The 27,299-nt window shown below is 35.8% G+C and overlaps 1 pseudogene; it reads left to right on the top strand.

The window, feature by feature from the left end:
• The first annotated feature begins 13,182 nt into the window (after positions 1-13,182).
• Positions 13,183-26,862, top strand: LOC123806742 (annotated as a pseudogene).
• The last annotated feature ends 437 nt before the right edge of the window (positions 26,863-27,299 follow it).

Below are 27,299 nucleotides of genomic sequence, written 5' to 3'. Positions count from 1 at the left end.
TCTCAAAACAATGAATATGTGGGGAAAAGGTACACAGTCTAGGATGTGCAATATACAGAACATGTATCATAGACATGTACACTTGAAGCCTATATAATCTTATTAACCAATGTCACCCCAATAAATTTAAATAAAAATAAAATAAATAAAACTTTCAAAAAATTGAAAAAAGAACTATCTGAAAATAAGAAATTAAGAAATAAATCCATTTTATAATATCATGCAAAAAATCCTTTAAGAATTAATTTAACCAAGGAGGTAAGTAATCTGTACACCAAAAACTGTAAGACATTGGCCAAAGAAATCAAAGAAGACACAAATGGAAAGATATTATGAGTTTTTGATCAGAAGAATTAATAATATGAAAATGTCCATATTTCTCAAAGTGAGTTACAATTCAAGGCAGTCCCTATCAAAATTTTAATGGCACGGTCACAGAAGTAGAGAAAACAGTTCTAACATTCATATGGAATCACAAAAGACTCCTTTTTTTTAAGATTTATTTATTTATTTTTAGAGAGGGAAGGGAGGAAGAGAGACAGAGAGAAACATGAATGTGCGGTTGCTGGGGGCTGTGGCCTGCAACCCTGGCATGTGCCCTGGCTGGGAATCGAACCTGTGACACTCTGGTTCGCAGCCCGTGCTCAATCCACTGAGCTATGCCAGCCAGGCAGAATCACAAAAGACTCTTAATAGCCAAAGCAATCTTGAGAAAGAAGAAAACTGGAGGCCTCACATTTCTGATTTCAAGCTCTCTTACAAAGCTATAGTGATCAAAACAGTGTGATATTAAATAAAGACAGACACATACACCACTGCAACAGAATAGAAAGCCCAGAAATAAACCTACACATTACAGTTAGGTAATACGTGACAAGGGTGCCAAGCACACACAATGGGCAAAGGACAGTCTCTTCAATAAATGGTGCTGGGTAACCAGAGAGCCACATGCAAGAGAATGAAAATGAACCACTATTGTATACTATACACAAAAAATTAACTCAAAATGCATAGAAACTTGAACATAAAACCTGAAACTGTAAATCCTGGAAGAAAACATAAAGAGAAACTCCTTGATATTGATCTTGGCAATGATTTTTTTGGATATGATATCAAAAGTACAAGGAAAAATAACAAAAATAAATGGGAGCATCAAACTAAAATGCTTCTGCACAGCAAAAGAAATAATAAACAAAATGGAAAGACAACCTATGAAATAGGAGGAAATATTTACAAACCACATATCTGATAAGGGTTTAATATCTAAAATATAGAAGAAACTTCTACAAGTGAATAGCAAAGAACTAATAACCTAATTTAAAAATGGGCAAAAGACCTGAATGGAACTTTTTTCCTAAGTAAAACATACAAAGGGCCAACAGGTACTGAAAGGAGATGTTTAACATCACTAATCACCAGGAAAATGCAAATCAAGACCATAATAAGATATTACCCCATACCTGTTAGTATTGTTTTTAATAAAAAAATACAGCAGATAAATGTTGGCAAGGGTGTGGAGAAAAAGGAACCCTTGTGCACTGTTGGCTGTAATGTAAATTGGTGCAGCCACAGTATGGAGGTTGCTCAAAAAATTAAAAACGGATCTACAATACAATCCAGCAATCCCACTACTGGGTATATATCCAAAGGAAATGAAATCAGTATCTTGAAGAAATATCTATATGTTAATGGTCATTGGGGGTATAATAGAATTATATTATTCATAATAGCTGGGGTATAGAAACAACTGAAGTATCTGTTGACAGATGAATGGTTAAAGAAAATTATGATTATATATATACTTATAATATTATTCAGCCATAAAAAGAAAGTAATCATTATGCAGGCAACAATATAATGATGAATAAACCTTGAGGATATTGTTCTAAGTGAAATTAGCTGGACAGTGAAAGACAAATACTATACGATGTCACTTACATGTGAAATAAAAAAAAGTTAAATTCATCAAACCAAATTATAGAATGGTGGTTGTCAGGAAGAGGAGAGAGGGTAGAGGCTAGGCAAAAGGTGCAAACTTTCAGTTAAAAGATGAGTAAGTTCTGAGTATCTAATGCATAGCCTGGTGACAATATTTAATAATACTCTATTGTATTAAATAATACTCTATTGTATACTTGACTTTAATCTTTCATGTTCTCATTACACCAGAAGAAAAAAAGATAACTGTGAGGTGATGTATGTGCAAATTACACAAAAAGATGCAATGGTTAGTGTTTAATGGATGTCTATGCTATTTAATTCAAGATTTTGTGAGGTTCTTAAACTTTTCAAAGAAAAGTATGAATATATTAATTTTAGAATATGTAAAATGTGACTACTTTTGCTAACATGTTCTTAATTCCTTTAAAAGAAGATAGCAATTTAAAAATAATTGTACATGAAATTTGATTTTTCACATTTAATATTTATAGATATTTTATGAAGTCATAAATTGAACAATACTGGTAATAGAATATACACATTAAAACTTCTTTTCTGTTTCTATACGAAAGACCTACATATAAAGGTTGTTTTACTTTCTGAGTAAACTGTGTTCAGTGGTAAAATAATGAAATTTGTTTTGCTGGTTTTTGATGAATGTGAATAGAATGGCATGAACAGTAAAGATTCTGCTTACTATAGAATATTTTCATCTTTCAAGTTCCACATTCCAATTATTCAAACATTTTTCTTTATGAAATTGAATTTAAATATTGCAATGTATGCATATGAGAAGATCATTATTTCAATGTCAGTGTTAGAAATAACATTAACTAATCTTACTGTTGAATCAAATAAATGCATGATCTTAACTGTCTCAATCATAGAGTTTGTACTGTGTTTTGTAAAAAGGAAAGTAGGAGACTTCCTTCTGAAAGGACTTTAAAAGTGAGCTTGAAACTAAAAAAGCATGAAATAGAAAAGGCATTTGAAAGATATGTGTTTGTTGAGTTTATAAAAGAGTGACTGATACAACCTCATTAACACACAAAACATAGATTACTGAATACAGGATCTGGCACGAATAACGCCCCTTTTTCATTACAAAATCATAAGCATGTAATTCTGTTACATAACAATATAACACTCAAGCACACCATATGACATTTTAGGTAAAATGTTCAAATTGTCCATCTTGTGTGAGACAGTCACACACAAGCAGGCATTACTTCTGCTGGACGCTGTATTTCCAAAGTTAATTTAAAATTGTTGCTCTTAATGCATGCATCTGCTGCTTCACAAAATAACTTGGAAAAAAATGTCTTTAGTCCCTCAACCCTTGGATATAAAAATGCAACAATGAAGCAGAATAATAGATTTCTGAAATAAATTATATATTAATTTTTACCTGTATCTCTAACATTTTTTTGTGTGTTTAAGGTTAAGGATTTTTTAAAATTCTATTTTAATTGTTGCAGTACAATTTTCTATCTTTTACTCTAACATTTTATTCTTTTAAAAATACTATATACTCTCACTCGTAAGTGGAATCTAATGAACCGAACTAATGATCAAAATAGAATTAGAGGCATAGAAACATGGAGCAGATTTACAGCTGTAAGAAGGGAGGGAGAAGGGGAGGACTGGTTGAAAGAAGGTGAAGGGATTAGGGAAAGAACATATGTACATGCACCATGGACATGGACAAGGATGTGGGGATTGCCTGTGGGCATGGGGGACAGGCTGGAAGGTAGGGGGCAAAGGGGAAAAATTAGGAAAACTGTAATAGGATAAACAATAAAATTTTAAAAGAATGAAACAAAAAATATTTTTTATATTTCTTGTGATGTTTAGTGGAAAACAATTAAAACTAAATATTATAAGCCCTGACCAGATAGCTCAGTTGGTTAGAGCATCATCCCCATACACCAAGGTTGCAGGTTCAATCCCTGGTACATACAAGAATTAGCCAATGAACGCATAAATAAGTGAAACAACAAATCAATGTTTCTCTCTCTCTAAAATCAACCAGTAAATTAAAAAATAGATGTGTTTATGTTTGGAGATTTTTTTGGTTAAATTTTTGAGCTAGCAAAGTTGGTATTCTGTGTCTATTTCATTTTTATAATTTCCAAATAGAACTTTTCTTTTACATTTCATGGCCCAAATGCAATTAAATGAACACAAAATAAATATTTGTTGAAAAGATTATTTTATTTAATATTGTGGAGCTAGTACACCAATTTTTAAAAATTATAAGTAGGATGTAAGCTAACACAAATATTTTTCTTTGGTTTATTTAAGTTTCTATAAGCATTTATTGTCAAAAGAAAGTATTTTTCCTAGTTACCTAGCTGAGCAACTCTCTGGTAAGAAGGGTGTTGACTGTCAGTCTGTTCACTATATATTTAAATAATTGAGAGTTATTAATAATTGTTTTTATAACATTAAAAATTACACAGTCATTATTTTCTCTTGAAACAGTAAAAATGCAAGTATATTTTTATTAGTGATAAAATTTCAGCATATAATGCATGTAGGGAATTTTACTTAAGATTATTTATGGAATGATTACCTATATTTGAGGTTGACTATTCTGATATGAATAGTAAATATGGCATGTATACAGTTTAAAAATTTATTGTTGCTTGGCTTCAAATTTACCCTTTAACCCCTGCTATGCAAATGAAAGGAATGGAATTCCTTTAAGCATTTCCCTTTCATAAGGAGTATAATGTTCAACTTTCTCAGTAGAGGGTGCTGAAGGGACATCAGAGGAAGAAAAGGTTCTCCTGTCATTTCGGCTGCTGCATGGTGCATCAGCAGTGTGGGCAGACAGACGTCTGGTGGTATGCTGTCCACTCACAATACACAGACACTGAGCAACCTTGCAGCCCTTGTTGGTCCTGGTGATCTTTCCTGTAACCCTCTCAACATGGATGCCACAATCCTAAGCCTTCCTGCTCACACTGCAACCCTCATTCTTGCTTGCTTGTAACAGACCCCCAGTGTGTTTCCTACCATCTTTGTGTTATGGCCCTCCTGCAGAGGACACTGTGCTCCAGGCTTCCTGACACACCAGGGCTCCATGAGTCCAGCCCCTGGCTGTGGTTAGCCTGCACCCCTGCTTCCACTGCCTCTGCTTGCTGGCTATTGGAAGTGGCTCACCTAACAAACACCATGCGTTCCAAGTCCTCAGCTACTTTGGAACCCTCATTCCCTCTAGTGCTCACATGCCTGGCTGTGCTCACTTAGGTCCCACCTGTACCTCCCCTTGTTCCTTATGCACTCAAGAAGGATGTTTGCTGCTTGCCCACCAACTACAGACCAGCCCTGGACTGGGAAAACCAGCACAATTCTTTGTTATCCAGGAGGCAGATTTACACCTTCCCCAAAATGGTTTGAAACCTAACCTTAGGAGAGGGGCTCCTTTCCATGTTTGTCCTTTTTTATGAACTCTCCCTTAGGCCTACGGCATGATACAGAGTTTTCTTACAATCTAGAGTTGCTCTTTTATCATCGTTAATGATTCTTTATTCAACTTTCCCTGTTTAAACCACTGTGTGCTTTCAGTCCCTGCTCAGTGGCCTGACCTTGATGCAGCACACTTTGTGTTGTAGCTGTGATGCTGGCAGGAACTTATGGTCACATCCAGGATCACAAGTACCAGGAATGATGCCGACATTTATTATATTCACTTTTCCAAAGATGAAGAAAAGGATTTACCTCAAAACCAAACCTAAAACTGAACTTTAGAGCATTCCTACAATCAGTGTTCAACTTTCAAATTTATATATCCAGCCCACATTCCTCCCCTGTACTTCAGACATGTATACTCAAGTGCCTATTCAACATTTACACTTGGATTGTTAATAAATCTCTCAAAAATAAATCATAACACAAATGAAGGGAAAAAAACCTTGTCCAAAACCAAACTTATCCCATTCCTACCCTCTGCATCCTGATCTTGAACTTTCCTTCCCACCTAATAAATTCAGCTGAATTACTCATGTTTCTTAAACTAGAAACATGAAATGTTTCTAGAAACCATCCTTGATTCTTCTGATGCTCTCAATCCCAAATCCAATCCATTAGAAAATCCTGTAGGCTTCACCTTCAATATATATCTGGATTCCAACAATTTGTGTCTCCTCTATGCTAATACTTTGATCCAAGTTGTTGTCTTAGTTGGGTCTTTGCAAGCATTTTCTAACCAGTCTTCTTGCTTTTTCCCTTGCCACACAGTTTATTATGTTACTTCTCTGTTGAAAATGTCTAAAAGCTTCCAATCTTAACCAGAGTAGAAAACAAAGTCCTTATCACGACCTACAAGGAGCTGCAGGATGTGGCTCCCCTACTGCCTCTCTGAACTCATTTCCTTCTTCTCTCTCTTGTTCGCTGTGCTCTAGGCACATGACATTCCCTTGAATTCCTTGAACTGCTTCCTACAATGTTCTTCCTTCAGACGTCCACAGGACTCATTTCTTTACCTTTTTCAGGTTTCTGTTTAGACTTCAACTTACAATGAAGTCTTTTCTGATGACCAACACTCTGCACTCACAGTCCCCTTTACCTCATTTTATTTTATCTGTGTACTTTTTTTCATGTCACTTGATATTTACAGGTGCATTTGTTTACTATCAGTCTGCTACATCTGGAATGCCACCTTCATAAGTCCAGCACCTTGTCTAGATAGCTCACTGCCATATTCCTAGCACCTAAAGTGGTGCCTGGCAACTTAGATGCTCAAGAAATATTTGTTGAATGAATGAATTAAACAATTAATGGATAAATTCACTCAGTCCTCAATATGAATCTTTTGAAGTAAAATCAGATTCCAACTTACAGACAGAAAATTGGAGCACATAAAGTTTAAATTATTTTCCCACAGCAATGATGAACAGTTAATAATAAACAAATTGTAATAAATGGCAGAGATAGGATTTGAGTTCAAAGCTATATTTAACCAAAGCCCCTGCACGGTTTTGAACTAAATCATACTGTATCTCAAAATTTCTAACACATATAAATATACATAATCTAATATATAACAGTAGAAGAATATATATTTTTAAAAACTATATTTGAAACTAAGATTTTTTTGACATTTATTTTGTGAGAGTAGACTCCTTTAGTGTATAGGTATTAGATTAGGCCTATTTTCTGCCTTGGCTGGTGTGGCTTAATGGATTGAGTGCTGGCCTGCAAACCAATGGGTCACTGGTTCAATTCCCAGTCAGAGCACATGCCTGGGTTGTGGGCCAGGTCCCTAGTAGGGAGAGAACAAGAGGCAATCACACGTTGTTTCTCTCCCTCTCTTTCTCTCTCCCTTCTCCTATGTCTAAAAATGAAATAAATAAAATCTTTTTTAAAAAGCCATTAAATTTTTTTTCCAACCAAACAAAATAAGAATCATTGAGAATAAATAGTAGAACCTTTAAAAAAATTAGCTAGAAGAAAGGAAAAGAAAGCTAAACTTCCCCGCTTTATTTAAGGCACTATTTGTGGGTATAAGATGGAAAAACTGATTAAAAGAAGGCATTATACTTGGTATTTAGTCAACATTTTAATAGAGGAAAAAAATAAACCTAGTTAATAATAGAATAAAAATTATAAAGCCTCTTTCTCAAATTATCAACATCTGAGTTTCGTTTGCCATTTAGGTCATAAAATCACTAAGCTTCTAAATTTGAGACCAAAAGACACTTTTCTTATGAGTGTTCAAAATGTGTTAGAGTTGCTAAATGCTGAATATTTTGAGATTTCAGATGTGACAGTGAGATGTGTTTAACACTTATTTATGTAGTTATTTCATATTTATTATTGAAATTTAATAAATACTTATTAAGTGACTGTGTACTAGCTACTTGAAGAAAGTTACAGTGTATGATAAAATTAAACATTATGCTTAATGATAACTAAAATGAAACACAAAATAACAAATCAGAAGATATAGAAGAAACATGTTGGCAGCCACAATTTAACATGTTAATTACTTTAGATGACATTGAATTTGTTTATTTGACAAAAACAAGTAGCAAAAGAAAACTTATTTGATAGTTATTTTTCTTGTAATAGCAAGTGTGAACATTTTTCTGAAGATGTACATAACTTATTAATTTTAAATTAAAATGTTGGTTTAGTATTTTTAAAATATATAATCTTTATTATATTTATTTCCATTACCATTTAGTCCCCTTATGACCCCCCTCCTCCCAGCAAAGTTCTTTAACCAATTCTACAGTGTATGGAAAAAATAAAAATAACTGATTGTCCCATCATTTGTTGTGCTGATGCTGACAAATATACCATGGACTCATGAAAAAAGTAGAATCACATTCTGATATTCTGCATAGGGACAATGGAGAATCATTTTCAAATTTCTGTGTATTCATTAGTACGAGTTTTAATTTTACATGATATTTTGGAACAATGAGATTTTTTTATTTTTAATTTCCTATATTGATTTAAAATCCAGTTACTTTATTTAAATATTTATCTTTGTAAGTGGTATTACTCTCTCATATTTGACAGTTACACCCAGTATTAGACTGTTAATTTTTTGGAAGCATATAAATTATTTAAAAGAAATTCTTCCTCTCTTTACCAATTCATGTTCATAATGATAGAAGAAGAACAGAGTGAAGGGAAGAAAATCAACACATAATAGACAATGAGTCTTTGGAGAAAGTCTGTATGAGTTGACTATATTTTGTTATAAATTTTGCATTTTGGTTTTTTTTTAAGATTTTATTTATTTATTTTTAGAGAGGGAAGGGAGGGAGATAGAGAGACAGAGAGAAACATCAATGTGCGGTTGTTGAGGGTCATGGCCTGCAACCCAAGCATGTATCCTGGCTGGGAATCGAACCTGCAACACTTTGGTTCCCAGCCCGTGCTCAGTCCACTGAGCTACGCCAGCCAGAGCACATTTTGGTTTTGAAAGAGGCCATATAATCTATTGAATCAACCAATATTGGGATTCTTTTAAAAATAAATGTATTGAACTATTTGAACTCCCCAATATTAGGAAACTTTCCAAGAATCCTAAAACCGCAACTTCATTTTTTTATAGCCTCTGCAAGTTAGAAAATCCTAATATTCAGCTAAAATGGGTTATCCTAAAGCTTCTAGTTATTGGTCCTAATTTGACCTAGTAAGAATACAGAGAAAAGTTCTATTACTCAAATATTTGACCACTAATTAAATATTCAGAATGCTATGGTATCCCTCTATATTTTTCTTTAATAAATAGAACATCCCAGATTCTTCAACTCTTCCTAATATAAAATCATCTTGAAGTTATTAATTATTCAGATTGTCTTGAATTATTAGTCAGCTTTCCCCAGGCTTTGCTGTGGTAACAGCTTCATAATCTTAGTGATCAAAACCATAAAGGTTTATTTCTCACATAATAGGAAGCTGTATATTTGCTGAAATTCTTCTCCATATATCTTCCTTTTAGGAATCAGGCTGATGGAGCAGCCCTTAAGTTATGCCAATCTTTTATAGTAGAGGAAAAGTTTAAAATTTGCTCAGAGTGGTGACATATATCTTTTACTCACTTATTTTACTTTTACTGTTTATTTGTAATATGTAAAGTAAGTGGCACTCAAATCTAACATTAATAGAGTAGAAAAACGTACAACTTCCAGGGGGCCACATTCTAAGTTACAAAGCAATGTGCAAGAATCGACAAGCCTCTTACAGGAAGCTCAGCAAACAATGAATAGTAATAATACAATCTCAAAGATCCTCAAAATATATTCTATCTTCATCAGTATATCACTTAAAATTTCCAAGAATAGACTGTACACCAGAAGTGTTCTGAGAAGTTCTGAATAAAATCTTATTATTATTCTTGTTCTAGATTTTACCCTGTTAATTCAGTCCAAGATCACACTATCTCTTCAGGAATAACATTGAATACAACTCTGTTATTGATCATGTCTAGTCCTCAGGATCATTCTAAAAAATTCCTAAACTATGTGCCATGAGAATATATGTTTGCTATATTTTCTTGCTTAGTCATTTGATTACAGATATAGGGAAAAAGCTAAGAATTGTAATAGACCATCAGAACTTAAAATATTAAAATTAAGTTGGAGAGTATGCCAGGGTCCTGCATAGTCTTACTATGTGGAGAATAAGTGACATTTTAAATTTGTCATTTACCATTTATCATCTAGCACTCCTTGGTCTGGATGCAGCTATGTCTATGAAGCAATGAAAAAAGAGAAAGTAAAATAGGTCCAAATATATTTCCAATGCCATGGCCTTGTTCCTCAGTTAACAAGACTCAGTGGAAACTAGATTCTGTCCATCATACCAATCAACATACTATTTTATTCTTGTGGGAAAGAGCAAGAGAGACAGGAGAAAGAAAAACTAGATATAATTTTTTTACTATATTAGTTAAAATCCCATCATCATTTTTTTACATACATATATTTTTAATTACTCTCACTCTTTTCTTATATAATTGTTTCTTTGGTCCTAACTGAAAGATCTAAACTTTATTCTTATTATACTTCATTTGTGATGTAGCTTGCCTTTTTCCAGTCTTCCAAGATTATTTTTGGTACTAATTCTTTCAACTAACATATTTTCTATCCTTCCAACCTTGTATCCTTTAACCTCCAAAAGAACAATTATTTATGGTGTATTAGCTTTGTATGAAGGCACTGTGATGAATATGACAGGTACAAGTGTGTGCCAAATTCATGCAGCTGGCCTAATGTATTTTATAATCTAGAAGGAGAGATTATCAGCTATTATATAAATGTTTTATAATTACAAATGAAATACTATGAATAAAAGTAAAGGATACTATGAGGGTATATAAAAAGGAGGTCTTTTCTAGTCTTCAGGTTAAGGAGAGCCATGCCTAGGTAACTGACAATTGAGTTGAGATTTTTTTCTGTGTATTTGTTTTTTTTTGTTTTATTTATTTTAATTTTTTAAAGTATATTTTATTGACTATGCTATTACAGTTGTCCCATTTTTTTCTTCCCTTTATTCCCCTTTGCCTTGAACTCCCTCCCACCAGCATTCCTCCTCCTTAGCTCATCTGTCATATATAAGTTCTTTGGCTTCTCCATTTCCTATACTATTCTTAACCTCTTCTGTCTATTTTGTACTTACCATTTATGCTTCTTGTTCCCTGCACCTTTTTCTCTCATTCTCACATGGATAACTGTCCATGTGATCTCCATTTAGTGATTCTGTTTCTATTCTATTTGTTTGCTTAGGGTTTTTTTTTTTCTGGTTCAGTTGTTGATAGTTGTGATTTTGTTGTCATTTTATTGTTCATATTTTTGATTATTTTATTTTTCTTAGATAAGTCCCTTTAACATTTCATATAATAAGGGCTTGATGATGATGAACTCCTTTAACTTGACCTTATCTGGGAAGCATTTTATCTGCTCTTCCATTCTAAATGATAGCTTTACTGGGTAGAGTAATCTGGGATGTAGGTCCTTGCATTTCACTTCAAATACTTCTTTCCAGCCCCTTCTTGCCTGCAAGATTTCTTTTGAGAAATCAGCTGATAGCCTTATGGGCACTCCTTCATAGGTAACTCTCTCCTTTCCTCTTGCTGCTTTTAAGATTTTCTGTTTGTCTTTAATCTTGGGTAACTTAATGATGATGTGCCTTGGTGTGTTCCTCTTTGGGTCCAAGTTCTTTGAGACTCTCTGGGTTTCCTAGACTTCCTGAAAGTCTATTTCCTTTGCCAGATTAGGGAAGTTCTCCATTATTTTTTCAAATAAGTTTTCAACTTCTTGCTGTTGCTCTTCTCTTTCTGGTACCCCTATGATTCAGGTGTTGGGATGTTTGAAGTTATCCCTGAGGTTCCTAAGCCTCTTTTTAATTTTTTTAATTCTTATTTCTTCATTTTATTCCAGCTGAATGTTTCTTTCTTCCTTCTGCTGCAACTCATTGATCTGAGTCCTGGTTTCCTTCCCTTCATGGCTGAGTGTCTGTCTATTTTCCTTTATTTCACTTTGGGTAGCCTTCACTTTTTCTTGTATTTTGCAACCATACTCAAGTATTTCTATGAGTATCCTGACTACCAGTGTTTTGAACTCTGCATCTGATAGGTTGGCTATCTCTTCATTGCTTAGTTCTATTTTTGGAGCTTTGATCTGTTCTTTCATTAGGGCTATATTTCTTTGACTTGGCACACCTGTTATGTTGTAAGGGACAGATCCCTAGGTACTCACCAGGGTGGGGCAACCCACTTTACTGCATTGTGGTGCTGTATGTGGTAGAGGATTCAAGTGTGATATTCCTTGCTTGACTCTCCACCAGCCTTCAGTCACTTCATTTGCTACCCAGAAGCAAACTGGACCCTTCTGGTGTTGATTCCCATGTGGATGGGTTTGTGTACATTCTAGGACCCTGTGAGTCTCTCCAGTGAACTCTCCTATGAGGCTGGGAGTCTCTCTCACTGCTGTAGCCCCCACAGGTTTTTGCAGCCAGAGGTTTTGAGGTTTTCTTTTCCCATGTTGGAACTCTGGGTTTATCTCACTCCCCAGTTTTTCTTCCCAGCTTATCTGCACACAAATGTAAGACTGCTGGTCCTTCAGCTCCTGCCTTGCCGTGTGTCATCTCCACACTAGTTGACCATCTCTGCCCCTCCTACCAGTTTGGATGAATGTATATTTTTTAACTCTCGTTGTCAGACCTCCGTACAGTTTGATTTTTCTGGCAGTTCTGTTTTTTTTTTCTTTTTAAATTTGTTCTTGTCTTTCTTTTGGTTGTGCGAGGAGGAAAAGATACACGGCGAGATACATACACCATATATCTACCTATGCCTCCATCTTGGCTAGAAGCTATATATCTCTGTGTTTGTTAATTTTGTTGTGGAGGTTGGGTTTGAAGAGTGATTGAAGCAGAAGCATCACTATGTTCTAGATTCTGAGCAAAAAGGGGAGAGTAGGTGAGGAAAGTGCAGAATAAGGGTGGAAAATTTGGCTTAGGCCAAATCATGTAGGCCTTGCAGATTATATTAAAAATGCTAAACCTTAATCATTATGCACTGATAAATGCATGATACTAAATGCATGATAAATGATGATACTAAAGTATCATCATCTAAAATTAAAAGAAAAAATTGAATGTAATTATGTCAAGAAAATCAATACAAATATCTATACTGATCAATGCTGACAATTAATCAGCAACATTTACATATAGAGGGAATTCCCTTTCCTGGTCGGGTTGGACCTGGGCTCACTCATGGTGCTGGAAGGAGAAGACGGAGTGCCAATTTTTGGAACACCAGAAAAGACTGTATTAGGGGAACAAGAACCTGAGTGGAATTTTGAAGCTGAGTATAATAAGCCATAAAACTAAAGATCAAGTTGAGTCTAAAGAAATATTAATTCCTTTAGGTTTAAAAAAAACAACAACAATTGAGGTCAAAGAGTAAGGGCTGAAGGTCGAACGAAACCTGGATTTGTCTAAGTAATTTTCTGGAAAAGCTGTATTTTCATCTGGGTTGATTCTTATGAGAGATGCAAGGTGATATACAGCATCAAATGTGAAGTAGGTATATTCACATAAAAATTATCCTCATCTTGTGCATTGATATAATGGAAGACATATTAAATGACCCGGTAAAGTCAGGCTACACTGTATTTATGGCTCACTATTCCACAGAGTAGCAAAATGAGGAGTACTGATCTATTGTTTATAAGCTTTACTCTGTTTCAATTAAAAAAAAACAATTGGAATTGCTTTGAACCATTAGCACCTCTTCACACCTCTCACATTTTTTTCTTTTCTTCCTAGATCACAGTAATGCTCCCATAATCCAACTTTCAAGCTGTCTTACTTTTCCAGTCTATAATACCTCTGAAACACATTAGACTTGAATTTCTTAAATTTTGATTTCTGAGCAGATAGGTACATTGCCATTTGGATTTCTATTCCCCTTATTATCAATCTGTTTTTGCTCTTTTCAGTTACCCAAAATATGCCAAGTCGAGACAAGAAAGCCAGTTTAGAGTAGCAGCCAACTTAGAGCAGAGGGTTCTGCTTTCAGTAAGTTGTGATGTACTACAAATAAATCACTAGATATACATGATGTGTTCATCTAATATATATATATATATAATATATATATAATATATATATATGTATTTATTTATTTTCTAATTATAAACATAACTTAAAATATCTTTAGAAGATACAACTCATTTGAGTTTAGCCTTTCTGATTTATTATTTTGGATAGGGTTCACTATATAAGATTGCTCATTTAAGTGGCCTTTGAGAGTGAAAGGGTCTCTATTAATAATGTTCATACAATAGACATAAAGTAAGACTATGCTGGTGAAACTGGGACATTTCATCATTCTACTTATAGGTTCTATATTGGCCCTCAGTTATATGACATCTTATAAAGTTTTGGCCTTAAATCCTGGCTGGTGTGGTTCAGTAGATTGAGTGCTGGCCTGCAAACCAAAGGTTTGCCAGTTAGATTCCTAGACAGGACACATACCTGGCCAGGGTTGCAGGCCAGATCCCTGGTGGGGGATGCATGAGAGGGAACTGCACATTGATGTTTCTCTTCCTCTCTTTCTCCCTCCTTTCCCTTCTCTAAAAATAAATAAATAAAATCTTAAAAAAATAAAGCTTTGGCCTTAAATCCAATAACTATATAATAAAAATGTGTAGCATTGATTGACATTTAAATACACATGGAAACTTCATTTAAAAATCCTTGCCCTTAGATTTAAACCCTCTCTTGTTATATAGAATTTTAGCCTACTTTTGTATGTAAAAATGATTAGCCTATTGTTTTCTAAAATCCAAGGTTCAGGAGTTAGGACAGCATGTTTAAATTTACCTCTTATCACCTATATGCTATATAAGTAACTAACACTATATAGATAACTACATGCTAGCCTTCATTTTTGAGGTAAAGGTCTCATGCTTTTCTTTAGTATTAAGATTTGTGTCTAGTGTTTCTTTTTGAAAATATAACAAATTATTATATTTACAGATAGGTCTTCTGAGAGTCAAAATTAAGAGAACATTAGCAAGATTTAATTGAGAAGCTTTGAATATGTGAGAAAACAGATATATTAATATTTATGCAAAAAACTAGAATGCATTCTTTTTTAGCCATGTGATTTTAGCAATAATATCTTTTCATAATCTGATAATGATAGCTAAGGAAATGAAAATATTTCACAAGAAATTGAAGAGTTCTTGAATGACATGTTTTATTTATTTATTTTTTTTTGTCTTGAGGCATTTTTTGTTTTGTTTTCAATTTGGAATATTGAAAGGACATATTTAGTCCTGGATCTAATGTAAAATATTTTTTAAATAGGAGACAGGCAATAGTTTTGACTTTATTTTTCATTGCTGTTATAAAATAAATCTCTTCACACTTTTTCCCTGAGGCATTTTAACTACATGCTTCTCATAATTGAAGTGTGTGCATGTTTGTTAATAGTGTGCATGTCTGTAAGGCAAATGAGATCTTTTTCATAGAGAAAATGCTTTTTATTAGGCCAAAGCTTCATGTTTTTAGGTGTTCCCATTCATATTATCCTGTCCTTTTTCTTATCAGCTACTGGTTGTATGGGCAGGAAAGGTCTGAATCTAATGTTGCTATAAAGATTGGTCACTGGAGAACAGCATAGAATGTGGTTATCTCAAAAGACAAATGTGTTAATCCTACTACTCTATTAAGAAGGGGAAAGATAAACCTGACAATAAAAAAATGTGAAGAGTCATTTTGTTTCTGTGGGATTAAAATATATCTGGAAATATATGTTTCTTTCAAAGTAAGAAAAAGGAAAGAAATCCTGCTAGTCCTAAAAGTGTTGTTAGACACTAGCTGCTCTGAATACAGATTTAAATTTATCTGTAAGACATCCGAAGCTTCTGCACAACAAAGAAACAGAGTGAAAAGGCAACCTATAAAATGGGAGAAAATATTTGTCAACCATATATCTAATAAGGGATTAATCTCCAAAATATTTACTGAACTCCAACAACTCAATAGCAAAAGAACTAATAACTCGATTAAATATGGGATAAAGACTTGAATAGACATTGCTCTACTATTCATATAAAAAGAAGCCTTAGGAATTTAGAAAACTAAGAAATTAGAGTGAATTAAAGTTGTTGTAAAAGGCTTTGCAAAGGATACATTGAAAGAATTTAGTACTTGGATATCTGAAAAAAAAAGAGGAAATGAAATCTGATAAGGGAAAAAGTGACATAAGTCTTGGATTTTGTGAGTAGCATATTCCATTGCCCTATATTCTAAGGTGATAATGCAGACTGAGTTTGGGCAGGTGATCTATGTGAAGTGGTATAGGATTAGGACATACAAAATGTGTAAAGAGAGCTTCTAAATGGTCTTGAATATTAGGGGGAAGAGTTTGGATAGTTTCCTCTATACAGTTTGGAGCCAGTGCTGTAAAACAGAGGTGGTATGATGTAATCATTATTTTCAGAAGATAAATGAGCAGCACTATTTTGGGTAGATTAAAGTGAAGTCAGAAAGTGTTAAGCAAGAAATTTGAAGAAATTATTTTTCTCATCAAAATCTAATGTGACTAGCTCTGTGACTTTGGGGATGTCACTTAACCTCTCTAAGTTTCAGACTTGTCACCTATAAAATGAAGTGACTGAATGTTTCCTTATGATGGAATAATAAAGCCATTTAAAGGACATACTTCTAAAGCACACTTAGGATTTGTTGATAAGTTACCTTTAGTAAAATATTAATTGACGAAAAAGAGTATATAAAAATTTTTTAGAATATGATCCATCAAAAATAAAAACAAAACAATGCTAACAAATATAATTCACTTTAAAAGGACTGGAAGTAAATGCAGCAAAATCATAAGGGGTTTTATATAAGAAGTAATTTTTATCTTTTTCTCTAAATGATAGAAAATTGTACTGCAACAACAATTAAAATAAAACAGCTTGATTTAAAAAAGTGGTGTTTTCATTATTTTTAATATTTTTATACTTTATAATCATGATAACCATATACTACTTTTAATAAAAATGAATAAAAGAGTCTTTGATTCAAGATTAGAACTTGGGTATCTTTGTTGTAGTATATGGGAAGTTTTCCCAAATGGGAAGACGGCAATTCTTATGCACGCAAAGAGATCTGAGAGAAAATCTGAGGGCAGTTGGCAGGACTTAGTAATAGGGCGAGAATTTAAAATCTTCTTTATGATTTGCTTTTTTCCCATTCAGTTTCTTTACCAAAGAGGACTTTTGGAACAAATTTTCCCCCACTGGGCATATCTGACACACCCTTAACTGGTGCTCATAAGAGCAGTTAGGCCTCAACTACTCTTTAGAATATCAGTTATGTTTATATTTGACTCAATTAATACTTTCGCAGTGGCTGTTCCAAACTCTTGACTCTCCTTTTAAAATATCTAATTCTCTGTTTTTACTTATGGTAGAAATTTCTTAGCAAAAATGTGCTCAATTTGACCCTTATCCTCTATCTGTGCTGTGTGTAACTATTAACAGTGCTTCATTTAACTCAATAGGTATATGCATTTGGAAAATGAGTTGTGTGGTTATAACAACTTTAGAAAGCATATGAAACTATTTTGTAGTTGTGTTAGGGGTTTCCAAAATCACTCACAAGGTTCATGACTCACTAGAAGAACTCCCAGGAATCAGAAAAACTGTTACACTTACAATTACTATTTATTACAATAAATAATACCAATTAAAATCAGCAATGGGAAAAGGTACTTGAGACAGAGTCTAGGAGAAACTAGGCACAAGGTTACAGGAATCCTCTCTAAGGGGAGTCACATGGATGCACCTTATCTCCCAGGAATCATGTGTGATAGCATGTGAGAAATGTTGTCAAACAATGAAGCTCTGATGAGCTATAGTATTCAGAGTTTGGGGGGCGTTCTGTCACATTAGACAGGTCTTACTGGAAATGCACAGTTTGAGCAACCCAGACCTTCTGAGTTAACCCTTTCCTAACAGTAGTTTATAACTGTGAATTCTACTTTCTGAAGCCCTTGACTTACACCTTCTTATATTCTTTGTATTATTTTCTCAGGGAAGAAAAGAAGGGACTAGAGAAAGTGATTATGAATATTAAGAGTCTACAAAGAATCATGGTTAGGATTAATATGAATTATTTTGTTTAATATATACAATGATCTCTTTAATGAAGTGTGTTCTACCTTGAGAGACTCTTGTGTCTCTGTTTTCAACTAATTTCTTTAAATAAATAAGGTTTACATTTTTTCAGGTGTCAGCACCTGAAATACTGCTTTGAAATTACCTTCTTATGTTCCTAAGAGTCTTTTATATAAAGTGAGTTATTTTTCTCATAATGTATCTTATTGTTGCTATATCAGTTGGTTGATTCAGTAGGTTTTCTTAAAAGATTTTATTTATTTTTAGAGAGAGGGGAAGGGATGGAGAAAGAGAGAAACATCAGTGTGTGGTTACCTTTCACGTGCCGTCTATTAGGGACCTGGCCTGCAAACCAGACATGTGCCCTGACTGGGAATCGAACTGATGACCCTTTGGTTTGCAGGCTGACACTCAATCCACTGAGCTACACAAGCCAGGACACAGTAGTTTTGTTTTTTCAAATCTCTTCCCCCTTTATATCAAGTGCATTCACTCTTTATGTTTTCTTTTTATCCCTTCAACCTATCCTTTGCTAGTTTTATTCTTTTCTTTCCCACTCCCCATTTCATTTAGTAAATATGGAAGATTAGTTATTTTGAAAATACTAACACTATAAATAAATGCAGGATAAGATATGGCAAACTCCTTTGAAATACAGAGCTGAGTTTTTAAGAAATCAAGAGCTTTTGATTATAGTGACCTTGTTATACAGTTTGGTATCAGGTATTGTGATCCCTCCTACTTTGCCTTACTTTCTGAAAATTGTAGCAGCTATTCGGGGTTGTTTACAGTTCCATATAAATTTTTGAAATGTTTGTTCTATGTCTGTGAAATATGCCACTGGTACTTTAATAAGTATTGCATTGAATCTGTAAATTGCTTTGGGTAGTATGGACATTTTGATGATGTTAATTCTTCCAATCCATGAACATGGTATATGTTTCCACTTGTTTGTGTCTTCCTTGATTTCTTTCTTCAGTGTTGTGTAGTTTTCTGCATACAGGTCTTTTACTTCCTTGGTTAGATTTATTCCTAGGTATTTTATTTTTCTTGTTGCTGTATCAAATGGGATTTTTTTCTTGATTGCTGCTTCTGCTGTTTCATTGTTGGTATACAAAAATGCCTTTGATTTCTGGATAGTGACTTTGTATCCTGCTGTTTTGCCAAATTTGTTTCTTAGGTCAAGCAGTTTTTTGGCAGAGTCTATAGGATTTTCTGTGTACACTATCATGTTACCTGCAAACAATGACAGTTTGGTTTCCTCCTTTCCGATTTGGATGCCTTTTTTTACCTTTTCTTGTTTGATTGCTGTGGCTAAAACTTCCAATACTATATTGAATAAAAGTGTTGAAAGTGGACAACCTTGTCTTGTTCCTAATCTTAGTGGAAAAGATTTTAGTTTTTCCCATTGAGTATGATGTTGGCTGTACATCTCTCATATATGGCCTTTATTATGTTAAGGAACATTCCCTCTATTCCCACTTTGCTGAGTGTTTTTATCATAAATGGGTGTTGTGCCTTATCGAATGCTTTTTCTGCATCTATTGATATGATCATGTGGTTTTTGTCTTTGCTTTTGTTTATGTGATGTATTACATTTACTGATTTGCGAATATTGAACCATCCTTGCTTCTCTGGAATGAATCCCACTTGGTCATGGTGTATGATCTTTTTAATGTATTGTTGGATGCGGTTTGCCAATATTTTATTCAGGATTTTAGTGTCAATGTTCATCAGCGATATTGGCCCGAAGTTTTCTTTCTTTGTTGTGTCTTTATCTGGTTTTGGGATTAGGATGATGCTGGCTTCATAAAAAGAGTTTGGGAATCTTCCATAATTCTGGATTTTTTGGAATAGTCTATGAAGGACAGGGGTTAGCTTTTCCTTAAATGCTTTGTAGAATTCTCCTTTGAAACCATCTGGTCCTGGGCTTTTGTGTGTTTGGAGTTTTTGATTACTGCTTCAATTTCATTTGCTGTTATTGGTCTGTTCAGGCTTTCTGCTTCTTTTTTATTGAGTTCTGAAAGATTATATTTTTCTAGAAATTTGTCCATTTCACCTAGGTTTTCAAATTTCTTGGCATACAGTTCTTCATAGTAATTTCTTACAATCCTTTGTATTTCTGTGGTACCAGCTGTAATCTATCCTCTTTCATTTTTGACTGTGTTTATTTGGATCCTTTCTCTTTTTTCCTTGATGAACCTGCTTAAAGGCTTGTCAATTTTGTTTATCTTTTCAAAGAACCAGTTCCTGGATTCATTGATCCTTAGAACTGTGCTTTTAGTCTCTATGTCATTTAATTCTGCTCTGATCTTGGTTATTTCCTTCCTTCTATTTGCTCTGTGCTGTCTTTGTTGCTGTTCCTCAAGTTCTTGTAGATGTAGCGTTAGGTTGCTTGTTTGAAATGTTTCTTTTTTCAAGTAGACCTGTATTGCTATGAACTTCCCTCTCAGGAATGCCTTGGCTGTGTCCCATAAGTTTTGGATTGTTGTGAATTCATTTTCATTTGTTTCCAGAAACTTTTTGATTTCTTCCCTTATTTCATTCTTGACCCATTCATTATTTAATAGCATGTTATTCAATCTCAATGATTTTGAGTGTTTCGAGTTTCTTCCCTTGGGGTTGGTTTCTAGTTTCAGTCCCTTGTGGTCAGAGAAAATGCTTGGTATAATTTCACTTTTCTTGAATGGGCAAAGGACTTGAACAGACACTTCTCCAAGGAGGACATACAGAGGATCCATAGACACATGAAAAGATGCTCAATATCGCTGGCTATCAGAGAGATGCAAATTAAAACCACAATGAGATACCACTTCACACCAGTCAGAATGGCCATCATAAACAAAACAACAGACAACAAGTGTTGGAGAGGTTGTGGAGAAAAGGGATCCCTAGTGCACTGTTGGTGGGATTGCAGACTGGTACAACCACTATGGAAAACAGTATGGAACTTCCTCAGAAAACTAAAAATGGATCTGCCTTTTGATCCAGCAATTTCACTGCTAAGATTATATCCTAAGAACCCTGAAACACCAATCTAAAAGAGCCTATGCACCCCAATGTTCATAGCAGCACAATTTACAATAGCTAAGTGTTGGAAGCAAACTAGGTGCCCAACAGTAAATGAATGGATCAAAAAAAACTCTGGTACATTTACACAATGGAATTCTATGCAGCAGAAAGAAAGAAGGAGCTCTGCCCTTTGTAACAGTGTGGATGCAGTTGGAAAGCATTATGCTAAGCGAAATAAGCCAGGTGGTAAAAGACAAATGCCATATGATCTCATCTTTAATAGGAACCTAAACAACAAAACAAAGAAACAAGCAAAATATAACCAAAGACACTGAAGTAGAGGACAGACTGACAGTGTTCAGAGCGGAGAGAAGAGGAAATTTCAGGGGAAAAGGGGAAGGGTTTACAGGAACAAGGATAAAGGACACATGGATAAAAACTAGGGCCGGGTGGAAATGGGAGGGAGGAAGGGAGGGCTGGGTGGGTGGGTTGGGATGGGAGTAAAAGATAGAAAATTGTACTGCAACAACAATTAAAATAAAATAAAAAAAAAAGAAATCAAGAGCTTTTAAGAAGTATCATCTCCTGAGTAATGGGAAGTTGTTAATACTTTGTCTACCTTGTGAAAGGTGGGGGATGGCATTTTGATTACCGCTTAGGGGAGAGGAGTTAGTTTAGGGACTAAAGATATGTAATAAGGAAACTGATACCTATGCTCAAAGCCAGGATTTTCTAAGGGCTACACTATATCCAATATAATAGGAAAAAGAAAACAAACAAACAAAAAACCTATTAGAAGGCATTTTGTTTTTGCCCAATTTTTAAAAACAGTTCTTTCCTGACAATTCATATTGGCAAATCTGTTTTCACTCAAGTTTCTCACTTGTATTACACTAGCTTCATGAATTTGAAAGGGTTCAGTGTAATGGCTGTTGAATAAGCAACCAAGACTACCCATCCCACTTCTAAATTTATATTTCTATTTCTGTAAATTTGCATGTAAAATGAATCCTTTGTCTTAAAGTAAAATTAGGGAGTTTATAAAGTAAGAAAATATAGGTTTCATGAAATCCTAAAAGATAGAATACCTCATGAGGAAAGAGGTACTTCGAGAAAAATACAAGCATGAATTTGAAAGTGATCCCAACAAAGAAGAAGAGGGAAAGTAATTTTAGCATGTCAGCATGGCCACAGAATTGGCAAAGAAAAGTCCTCAAACTTATATAAAGTTCAAGCGTAAAGGATATACAGGAAGGTGCACTAAGAAACTCAGACAGAATTAAATTACATGCCTTTTGGTTTTGAGTGTATGGTTAGGAATCTGACAGCATTGATTAAAACTCCGGCACTGCCATTCTTAATGGTTGTGGGACCTTGAGCAAGTTGCTTAAAGATCTTAACTTATGATTTACTTACTTGATCAATGGACATAATAAAAGTACCTATATTAGGGTTTGAAGCTTAGCTGGGAGATTACAATGCATGGGAGATTCTGTCAGTTATCTAACATCACACCTATTTCCCCCAGCCCCTTATCCCTTTCTCTGTCCACAGCAGAAGCTGGAAAAGCTAAATGTTCTTTTCTTTCTTTTCTTCTAGGGTTGATTATGTAATCTTGTTTTGTCAATGAAACCTAAGAAATCTTTTGGGGTATCTTTGGAAAAGGTTTGGCTTTTTATACAAAAACAGAGATTGTTCATGCTATCTTTCTCCCATTTTTCTTGACTTAAAAATAGATTTATGTATTTAAAATATATTTGTTAAGTGTCTGCCTATTAAGAGAAGAGGTTGTTCTAGGCACAAAACACATAGTGAAGAAAACAGACAAAAAGCCCTGATCTTATGGAGCTTGCTAGGGAGACATAAAATATAACCCTTGAGAAGGTGATAAATGTATGGAAAGTAAGAAAAGGTTAATGGCATTGAGAATGCTGGGAGGGGGTGGACACCAGTAATAACTATGTGATCAAGATAGGCTTTCCTGAAAGTCACTCTGTGACAGAAGTCTGAGGGAAGTGAGGGCATGAATTATGTGAATAACTAGTGAAAGGGTATTCCAGCAGATGGGGCGCCAGTGCAAAGGTCCTGATATAGAAATATGGTGAGTAAAGAAGTCAATCTGACTGAAATAAGAGAGGGGGGAAGAAGTGAAGGATGAAATTAGAGACAATGTGTGAGAACGAGGCTGTGGCAGCTATCTTGCCAACGTGAGAGAACTGAGAATCACATACATACCTACATTGTCAGGCAATTGAACCATCACTAAAAGCCATCTAACTCAACATTTCTTGTTATTGAGGGAAGTAATTACCCATTTGTTTAAGCCACTTGGTGAGTTTTCTGTTATTTGTGTATAAAATTGTTTCTAATGGACAAAAGTGTTTAGTTTAATGGCTGGCATAGGTAAGTGCTCAAAGTGTGTAGGTGAAAATGGTTATGTGTGCATCTCAGGACTAAGCCATCCAGTATGGAGAACAGCAAACCTTTAAAAAAAAAACAACAGAAAAAGTTCCGATAGCCATAGTAATCAGAAGACAAAATATGATATTTTAGGAGCTTATGAGTTCCCTATTACTATGGTAATTTGTGAGATATCTTAAATGTTCACAGAGTTGGGTCTGCTGTGCCCTTTGCCATACTTGATAACAAAAGTTTGTTAAAAGATGGCAACAATGCTGTCAGTAAAATTTGTTTAAGCCCTTTGTCTGTATGTATGTATTATTGTTATTGTATTAGAGTTGTCCCAATTTTCCTCCATTGTTCTCCCCTGCCCCTCACTATTCCCACAGTCAATCCCCACCCTGTTGTCCATGTCTGTGTGTTATTTATACTTATTCTTTAACTAGACCCTTCTCCTTCTTTCCTCCCTTATCCTCCTTTTCCCTCCCCTCTCGTCCCTGTCAGTTTGTTCATTGTTTCCATGCCTCTGGTTCTGTTTTGTTCATTTGTTTGTTGTGTTCATTATCCCTTTAAAATCCTACCTTTTTATCCCACTAATTGTCATTGATAGCTTTATCATCTAGATGACTAGATTTTGGATATGAAGTTATTTCACATCTAGTAAATCCTGACAGAGCTGTGACAAAGGACTTTGGTCTTTTGTGTGTGGTATATGGCTGAAATAAACCTATTTCTCAATATATTTTTTTTGTGGATAAATTTTTACCCCCACTGTTTCTACCAATAAAAGAACTTACTGGAGAAGTTCAACTATTAACTTACACAATCACTTTGCAAGCATTTTGCAAAAGGGATCTAACTGGGTAAAGCCTAGAACCTAGACTGGATGTAGTTAAAATTTCATAGTAATTTTAGCTATAAAATGTATGGATTTATTTATGAATTTTATTTCAGTCAAGTTGTTATACATAGCTTTGTTCTTTTAAAAAATTTTATGTTGTCCTTTAATTTAGTATGATAAAGATACAAGTTGATACTATTTGATGTGTGACAATGTAACAAAATATATTAAAGACTTAATGGTAAAGTAATGTTGCTGTCTCTAACTCTCATGAGTATGTCTGTTTCATAATATTTTATTCAGTCATGCTTCATCTATCATTATCGAATGACCATCTGTATAAAGAAAACTAAACCTGATGTAAAGGTGATAATGTTGCATAGAAATGGCTAATTGGAACATCCAAGCACTTTTAGAGAAAAAGATGAGATTCTTAAGCCCAAAAGATAAATCAGCTCAAATGACAGTCATAGTCTCATAGTACATCTTAGATAGGAGATTAGAAATCCAGATGTGAAGATTAACTATATTTTCAAACAAGTATTGAATTGTAATATTATTTTGAGAATGTTCATTTTGTTATTCTTAACAGCTGTTTGAGTCAGATATTTTGTAAAGATAAAATCACATGCACAGATAATATGAGCTTCCCCAAGTTTTCTTAACTGATTTTAATTTAGGTTAATTAAATAATATAGTCTCATATAAATTAGTATAAGGCTGATTTATTCATTCAAGATTTTATAAATTCTAACAGAACACGTGTTTTCCATAGATATTGAGCTAACAGCTTTTCTGACATTTTATTATGACAATATCAATTTTACTAAAGATCTTTCATTAAAAATGTTTAACAAGATGTATCAAGCTATAATATTTTATAATTGGAGTATAATTTAACAGACTTTTGAACTTATGAGATAATTTCATGAAATCAATAGGGTAAGAGGAAAATTGAAGAAAAAATACCTTCAGTTTTAAAGGTATCTTTTGTACAGAGATTAATACATACTTTTATAGATTGATTTAAAACGAAATAAAATTAAATATGCCATAATTCTTTTTTGATTTTGAATTTGATTTATTTGATTAACTAAGGACATTCTTTCTGTACAATTTTTATTATTTTGTGGAATGGGCTCTGAAAGAACATCCGTAAGCTATTCAGTGAAGAGCAGCTGACCTACAAGACCAAGGCAGCGTACCTGAAGCAGCTGCCTGGGTCGTAGAGCTTGCTCCTTCTGTCACAGACAAGCAGCCGCAGTACCTGCAGTGTCAGCTGCCTGTGCGCCTTGGCGCCGTCCCAGTGCGGCCTGCTGAAGTGGGGCGAGGACTTCGCTTCTACACTGTCAAAAGCAAAGCGCCCCGCAACCCTCCGGCCAAGTGGGTGTAGGGTGAGGGGCCCCTCGACGAGTTTCCCTTTTCACCCCATGGCCCGCACCTGGCCGGTGTCAGCCAAGACTGCTGCCTGTGTGCATCTTGCACTTAGACTTCAGGGATTCACGAAGAGCTACTCTGGGGGCCTGCTCTGCGTGTCCTGGGCCCCTGACAGGTGCTACATCTTGATGGGTGGTGAGGATAATCTGGTCACCATGTGGTCCTTCCAGGGGGCTGCAAAGTGGCCCGTGGCCATGGCCCCAAGTCCTGGGCCAATGCTATGGCCTTTGACCTCTACACTAAGGTGGCTGAGGAGGCGGTAGCAGCCTGTGTGAGGGGGCAGGCAGTGTCAGGAGGAGGAGAAAGGAAGAGGAGCCTGAGGTGGCTGGCCCAGGCTCGGCACCAGAACCTTGCTCTCCTGGGTGCCCAGGCTGGCTCCATCACCTACCACTTCTGCTTCGCCTGCCAGGACATGCAGTTCTGCTTGTGGGATGTCAAGCGCACCTTTCCCGTTCCAGTTCCTGGCCCGCACACCACGCTTCCTGGCAAGCCCAGTGTCGTGCCACCTGCCACCAGCAGCTCTCGGGGTGGCGAGCCAGGCCTTGGGCCCAAGCTCTGCTCACTGTCCAAAAACCTCCCACAGCTGTTGGGCAGTGGCAAGGCGCATGGCCCAGGCATGGAGTTGGAGCCAGGCAGGCCATTTAGATTACGATGCAGGAACAGGGGGACCGGGGAGGCATAGGGAGCACAGGGTGCAGAGAAGGAGCACAAGTGCTACCACAGCCTGGGCAACGTCAGCCAGGATGTGGCGGCAGCAGGGACAAGCCCAGTGTCTCCGTTCCCCACGGCAGGCTGAACCCAGCCAAGGTGCGGGGGACAGTGCTGTGCCCGCATCTCCACCATGTGCGGCTGTGAGAGCCCTTGGTGTGCAAAGTCACTCAGGAGCAGCTGACTGTCCTCTTCTTGGAGGGCCTCATCTGCACCTGGGCGCGTCTGTGCAAGGCGTTCACAGACAAGGAGGTGGAGGGCCAGGCAGGGGAAGGAAGTTAGCCCAGGTTACCCAGCAAGTCAGTGGTGGAAGGAATCTCCTCCCAACCAGGAAACTCCCCAAGGGACACAATGGTGTGAAGTCCTGAATGTCGGGCTCCCCACCCGGCCATCGCCCTTCCACCGACTTCACAGATCAACGAATTAACAAGCCTAACCATGGTGGATGGACTGCTCCCGCCCCCTCCTCCCTGCACAAATTTGGGGGACAAAGGGTCCCTCCAGACTGACCCTGGAGGAGTGCAGTGGCTCACGGGGCCTCATTCTTCTCCCCACCCACTGCCAAGTACAATAACCACTTCCACTGAAGCATCCGTGTTAGCCTCATCCCTGTCCCCAACGCGTCCCCACCTCCGAGAGCCCACGTTCGGCCCAACAATGCGAGATCTTCCTTCTGCTTCTGGTGCTGCCGGCTTGCTCTGAAAACAGACCGGCAGCAAGTGCTGTCCCAGAGAGGGCAGGGCCTGAGTAGCCCACAGCGGCCGGAGGTGCAGGCAACTCTGCTCTCTCTGACCTGG

The sequence above is a fragment of the Phyllostomus hastatus genome, unplaced genomic scaffold (genome assembly GCF_019186645.2).
Source record: "Phyllostomus hastatus isolate PE091 unplaced genomic scaffold, TTU_PhHast_1.1 phas_scaffold_39, whole genome shotgun sequence".
Lineage (NCBI taxonomy): Eukaryota > Metazoa > Chordata > Mammalia > Chiroptera > Phyllostomidae > Phyllostomus > Phyllostomus hastatus.
Note: the sequence above shows the minus strand (reverse complement) of the source record. Positions and strands in the feature narration are given on the sequence as shown.